Raw genomic sequence first — 7,020 nt, 5'->3', positions numbered from 1 at the left:
GTGAGTGATTCTAGCAGACCCAAACAGCAGCTTTCATCTGACCCCAGTTGCTGTGTCCCAAAACAATCCCAAGAAGTGAAAATGAAAGTTGTCAAAGCCCTGGAGGCAAAAAGAGAACCAGCCCCCTAAGAACTGTAGGTTAAGCAGAGCAAAATCATCAGAATGTAATCTTTGATGCTCTCCCCCTGTCACCTATTCTCAACTACAAGCTAACCCTATCTGGTTCAAGTAAACTATGTATTTTTGCTCATTACTGCTCCTGTTCAATCTACAATGAGGCCCATCTGCAGGTAAAGTGTAGGATTTCCTCAGGGCTTGTTATGCAATCAATTAAGGAGGTGTACTACCCGTGAAAAGAAATCCAAGGCTGTTATTTATTTATTTATTTATTTATTTATTTATTTATTTATTTATTTATATTATTCCCCCCCTATTTTTCCTGTTGGAATTGGAGTTCATCTTGCTTTAGAGCTCCTGGGGAAAAGAAAAAATCTTCCAAAATGGGAGCGGCTTGCAATGAGCAGCTTGCAGGAAAAAAAGATAGACAGACAGACTGTCTGCAGCAAAACGATTTAATTTGAGCTGGTTGCCCCCTCTGAAAAATGATGTCGACACCAGATAAGGAGGCAGACAGTTTCAAATGGTTCTTTCAGAACCAGTTGCCTGTTTTAAAGCTCATTCGAGACAATTGAAACTGTTCTATTTTTATTAAAGCAATTGTTAGCCCTCATACTCTTACTGAAGTAAGACTACAAGTGTTTCAAGCCAGAGAAGTAACTCCTAAGGAACTGCAAATGCTCTAAGATGCTTTCTTGTGTAAATATTTCTGTTTTCTTCAATCCACTGCCCATGTGTTTTCTGTCATAGTAATGGTTCTATTTGGGAGGCAATGTGCATGGTATACATAATCATACCCACTACTTATCCGAAGTAGGGTTTCCCTTTCCTGAAACATTTCACTAGTGATAAGATTAAAGGTTCAGACACTCCCTTCCTCCCCCAACCCTTCACTCCGTTTCCCTCTGAAATCAGACCCTTGCCCTGATCAGAATGGATTTGATAACCTTATAGATCTTTCCCAGCTCTAATTACTATGATTAGCTATCATTATCATCATCATTAATGAATATTTATTAAGAATTCACTGGGCCTCTGGTTCCTGAACTTGGTAATTAAGCTTCAGAACTCTTCTGGGAGCTATCTACTCACACATTACAGATAGGAAAATAAAACAGAACCAAAAATAACTTTCATTCAATAGTATTTATTGAGCGCTTACTAGGTGCAGAGCACTGTACTAAGTGCTTGGAATGTACAAATCCGTAACAGATAGAGACAGTCCCTGCCCTTTGACGGGCTTACAGTCCGTAAGCCCGGGGAGATGGACGGACAAGAACAATAGCAATAAATAGAATCAAGGGGATGAACATCTCATTAAAACAATAGCAAATAAATAGAATCAAGGTGATGTACCTCTCATTAACAAAATAAATAGGGTAATGAAAATATATACAGTTGAGGGGACGAGTACAGTGCTGAGGGGATGGGAAGAGAGGGGGGAGGAGCAGAGGGAAAGGGGGGAAAAGAGGGTTTAGCTGCAGAGAGGTGAAGGGGGGGAGGTAGAGGGAGCAGAGGGAAAAGGGGAACTCAGTCTGGGAAGGCCTCTAGGATGAGGTGAGCTTTAAGTAGGGTTTTGAAGAGGGGAAGAGAATTAGTTTGGCGGAGGTGAGGAGGGAGGGCATTCCAGGACCACGGGAGGACGTGGCCCACGGTCGACGGCGGGATAGGCGAGAACGGGAGACGGTGAAGAGGTGGGCGGCAGAGGAGCGGAGCGTACAGGGTGGACAGTGGAAAGAGATAAAGGAGAAGAGGTAGAAAGGGGCAAGGTGATGGAGAGCCTTGAAGCCTAGAGTGAGAAATCCCTAGATCTGGGATCCCAGTTTCAGTCCGAACTAGGAGAAGGCCTGACATTCCTTTCCTCGTTGACATTCATCAGGAGCAGGGAGTATGCCTACCAACTCTGTTGCATTGTACTCTCCCAAATGCTTAGGTACAGTGGTTACACACAGTAACTGCTCAATAATACCACTGATTGAATGACAACCCTTTTTTCTGCATTGCAGGTTTTCCTCCACTGATGGCTTCTAGCCTTGCTGTGGATTGGGTCGGTGACCAAGGCTGCCTCGTGGGAAGTAGACATCCTCCGGAAAACATCCCCACCTCAGGTTAAAGGTGAAATCTTGGTCACCTCATTTCCAATAAAATAAATGGTGTTTTTGTCACCATTTCTACCCATCAGCTCAGATCCCTCTAATTAGGATGGGTAGATTTGGGGGCATAAAACCTTGTGCTTGAGAGCCTCCCCTTGAGCCTTGAAGCTTGTGGAGTTAGCAGTTGGTGGCTCTGTCTACTGACTGCCAGCCTCCTAGAATTCTGGGGACCACCACGAAGCTCCAGAAGGTCTACCAAACCAGGTCCCCCCACAACTTTTATGTACATATCTTTATCTTTGGTTTCTTTCCCTTCCTGTCTTGTCTTGTCTTATGCTGTCTAGTCATCACGGACCCATAATGATGCCATGGACACATCTCTCCCAGAACACCACACCTCCATCAGCAATCATGCTGGTAGTGTATCCATAGAGTTTTCTTGGTAAAAAATCCAGAAGTGGTTTACCACTGCCTCCTTCTGTGCAGTAAACTTGAGTCTCCACCCTCGACTCTCTCCTGTACTGCTGCTGCCCAGAACGGGTGAGTTTTGACTTGTAGCAGATTGCCTTCCACTCACTAGTCACTGCCCAAGATAGGAATGGAATGGAATGGGTATGCCTCTGCTTGACTGTCCCTCCTGAAGTCGAGACTGGTAGAGTACTGGAAACTCTCCAGGTGCGACACTGAGAGGGGATTCCTTTCCTGTAGTTTATTTTAATGTCTCCCCAACTAAACTGTAATCTCCTTCAGAGCTGGGATCTACTTGTTCTATTGTACTCTCCAAAATGCTTAGTGAGTAATGTATTCATAGTGAGCACTCAATAAATACTAATTCATTGATTAACTGATTGAAAAGTACTGATATAGTGCTTCTTGAGAGGGCTGGAAGTTGGTATTAGCAGACTGCTACTGCTTTTCCTTTCCTTTAACAGCTCTATCACACCAATGTTTATTTTGCATCCAAAGCTGGTTTAATGCTGTGCAAATTCAAATCAGATTGCATATGTCCAAAGACAACTTTAGGTTGAAAAATGCATTCACCATATGCACACAACGATTAGAGTCCCCCAAGTGGCCCATGAAACTGGGGCTTCTCATCCCTCCCCAACTGTGACGTCCCAATAAGGCCAATGAGGAACAAGGGGTGTTTGTGACTCAGCTTTACAGACGGAATAAACTACAGTGTTCAGTATTATAGTAAGAAAACATTTATCAGAACATTTACTAGAATATATAAATCATTAATCGTAAAGGATCCTGCTTCTGTTAAGCCCTCCAACTCAGAAACGATGAGATTCTGCACACCATTAAGCCCTACAACCAAGGGGTGATGAGATTAAGCCCTCAACCCAGAGGCAATGAAATTAAGCCCTCAACCCAGGCACGGGGAGAAGCTTCCAGATACCATTAAGCACTACAACCCAGGGGTGGTGTTCAGGTGCAAGACCTCAACCCAGGGGCCATGAGATTCCTCCTACCGTGAGATGATCAGTCCGAGTATGGACTGAGATCGGCAAGAGCGTTCCCAGCTAAATGGTCTCCTCCAGCCCAGGCTGTCTCTTCCATCTTTTCAGATAACAGCGAGCAGCAGCGACAGAAATTTCCCCCCAACCTTAATACTATATGTATTGACTGACAAGTAGAACATCTTCTGCATGCTGGCCCTGTTCTACCAACCACAGTTCTAATCCGAAAAGATATCTCACCTGAGGTCCCCCGCAGTTGTGTCCATAGTTATTTGGGTGGTCTTCACTCTGGGCTATCTTGTCTGGTTGGCTGTAACAACACCGAGCAGTATACGCCTAAAGGCATCCTATTTAACAAGTTGTTTAGCAAGTTGCGAACTACACCCTCCACCCATCCACCATCGAAGAGAAGCTCTTCCCCTCTCTCCCCTCCAGGAGTAGGGGAACAGAAAATTACTAGTAACAAATGCTAAAAGCCAGAAGGTGCTGACTTTTCACACTGGACAAAGCCCTGCTGGAGATGGGAAAGAGTCATGGTACTTCTCAGTCAATCAATCATATTTATTGAGCATTTACTGTGTGCAGAGCACTGTACTAAGTGCTTAGGAGAGTAAAACACAGCAATATAGCTGGCACATTCCCTGCCCACCACAAGCTTACACTTTCCCACCAATGATGTTGCTTTGCTGCTACTGTTAACAGTTGTCATTTTTGCTGAATTGTTTCCTCTATTTCTTTACTTGATTATCTGTCCTCCCCCTTCCTTATAGACTTTGTCAGGGACTATGTTTGATTCAATTTCCTTATACATTTTCCAAGCACTTAGTGCATACATGGTTTTGCCCAGTGACTACCATGAATAAAAATACTTCCAGTGCATTCAATAGAGCGTGTTTATTGCACCTTCCTTCTCTCCTTCTCCCTGCTCACTCTGATCCTCAGAGACTTCAACATCCACATGTATGTACCCTGTGACCCCTCTGCCACCCGCCTGCTTTCACTCCTTGACTCTGCCAACCTCCTGCTCCACCACTCCTCGCCCACTCACCTACTTGGTTACGCCCTCGATCTCATCATCTCTCACCGCTTCACTGTCTCCACCCTCACCAACTCTGAAATCCCTCTCTCGGACCATAACCTTCTACCTGCCTCCTCTCTCACACTCCCTCCCCCTGCAAATCTGTATTACTCCCCCACAGAGACCTCCGCTATCTTGACCCCATCCTTCTCTCCCAAAGCATCTCACCCCACCTTGCCTCCCTATCCTCTCTTCCCACTCTCAATGATCTGGTTACTGCTCTCAACTCCAACCTCTCTACTCATCTCAACTCACTCACCCCCCTTTCCCTCTGCTGCTCTCACTCCACTAACCCACAGCCCTGGATCTTTGCCTCTATCTGCCTCCTTTGTTCTTATGCTCAAGCTGATGAGCGCTGCAGGTGAAAGTCTAAGCACCAAGCCAAACTTATTCACTTCAACTTTATCCTTTCCTGCCTTAACTCTGCCTTCTCTGCCAGGCAAAACTACTTTTCTTCCCTCATTGACGCCCATGCCTGTCTTATCCGCCAATTGTTACGGACTTTTAACTCTCTCCTCAGGCCCCCTGTTCCTACCCCTCCCCCATCCCTCACCCCCAACGATCTGGCCACCTACTTCATTTTGAAAATTAACACTATCAGGTCTAGGCTCCCCAAAGTCACCCCTCCCCGTTCTCCATCCCTCCTGCTCCCAACCCTCTCCCCTACTTTCCCATCCTTCCCTGCAGTATCCTCAGAGGACATCTCCTCCCGCTTCGCAAGTGCCAAGCCCTCCACCTGTGCTTCAGACCCTATTCCCCCTCACCTTATAAAAACTATCGCCCCTTCCCTCCTCCCCTACTAAACTTCTATCTTTAACCACTCACTCTCTAATGGATTCTTCCCCTCTGCCTGCAAACATGCCCATATCTCCCCATCCTAAAAAAACCCTCTCTCGACCCCACTTCCCCTTCCAGTTATCGTCCTATCTCCCTCCTACCCTTCCTTTCCAAACTCCTAGAACGAGTCTATACTGACTGCTTTGAATTCCTCAACTCCAACTCTCTCCTGGATCCCCTCCAATCTGGCTTCCGTCCCCTCCACTCCACTGAAACTGCCCTCTCAAAGGTCACCCATGATCTCCTTCTTGCCAAATCCAATGGCTCCCACTCTATCCTAATCTTCCTCGACCTCTCAGCGGCCTTTGACACTGTTGACCATCCCCTTCTCCTCCACACTTTATCTCACCTTGGCTTCACGGACTCTATCCTCTCCTGGTTCTCCTCTTATCTTTCTGGCCATTCATTCTCCATCTCCTTCATGGGCTCCTCCTCCCTCTCGCATCCCCTAACTCTAGGGGTTCCTCAAGGGTCAGTTCTTGGCCCTCTTCTGTTCTCCATCTTTACTCACTCCTTTGGTGAACTTATTCGCTCCCACTACTTCAACTATCATCTCTATGCAAATCTACATCTCCTCCCCTGTTCTCTCTTCCTCCCTCCAGGATCGTATTTCCTCCTGCCTCCAGGATGTCTCCACCTGGATGTCTGCCCACCACCTAAAACTCAGCATGTCTAAAACTGAGCTCCTTACCTTCCCTGCCAAACCCTGTCTTCTCCTTGACTTCCCTGTCACTGTGGACGGCACGACCATCCTTCCTGTCTCACAGGCCCACAACCTTGGAGTCGTCCTTGACTCATCTCTCTCATTTACCCCCCACATCCAGTCCGACACCAACCCCTGCTGGTCTCACCTTCACAATATCGCCAAGACCTTCCCTTTCCTTTCCATCCAAACTGCTATCATGATGGTACAAGCTTCAGAATATCCCGACTGGATTATTGTGTCAGCCTCCTCTCTGATCTCCCTTCCTCTTCTCTCTCCCCACTCCAGTCTCTTTTACATTCAGCTTCCCTGATCATCTTCCTACAGAAAGGCTCTGGGCATGTCACTCCCCTCCTCAAAAACCTCCAGACCTATCAACCTTCACACGAAACAAAAGCTCCTCACTCTTGGCTTCAAAGCTCTTCATCACTCTGAGCCCTCCTACCTCACCTCCCTTCTCTCTCTCTACTGCCCACCCCGTACACTCTGCTCCTCTGCCGCTCATCTCCTCATGGTCCTCTGTTCACGCCTATCCCACCATCTATCCCTGGCCCACGTCCTACCACTGTCCTGGAATGCCCTCCCTCCTCACACCCACCAAACTCTCTTTCCTCTTCAAAGCCCTACTGAGAGCTCACCTCCTCCAGGTGGCCTTCCCAGACTGAGCCCCCCCTTTCCCTCTGCTCCTCCTCCTCTTCCCTCCCCCCACCCTCTGCTCTTCCCCCT

The 7,020-nt window shown here is 47.0% G+C and overlaps 1 non-coding gene across 1 annotated transcript; it reads right to left on the bottom strand.

Annotated features, from left to right (window-relative positions):
• Positions 1-2,760: 2,760 nt before the first annotated feature.
• On the bottom strand, positions 2,761-2,903 carry LOC114817555. The gene has a single exon (XR_003765417.1). It is a non-coding gene; the product is annotated as a small nucleolar RNA SNORA7 (small nucleolar RNA).
• Positions 2,904-7,020: the final 4,117 nt, after the last annotated feature.

This window comes from Ornithorhynchus anatinus, chromosome 16 (assembly GCF_004115215.2).
Source record: "Ornithorhynchus anatinus isolate Pmale09 chromosome 16, mOrnAna1.pri.v4, whole genome shotgun sequence".
In the NCBI taxonomy this organism is placed as follows: Eukaryota; Metazoa; Chordata; class Mammalia; order Monotremata; family Ornithorhynchidae; genus Ornithorhynchus; species Ornithorhynchus anatinus.
The sequence above is the reverse complement of the archived record's forward strand: the minus strand, read 5'-3'. Positions and strand labels throughout refer to the sequence as shown.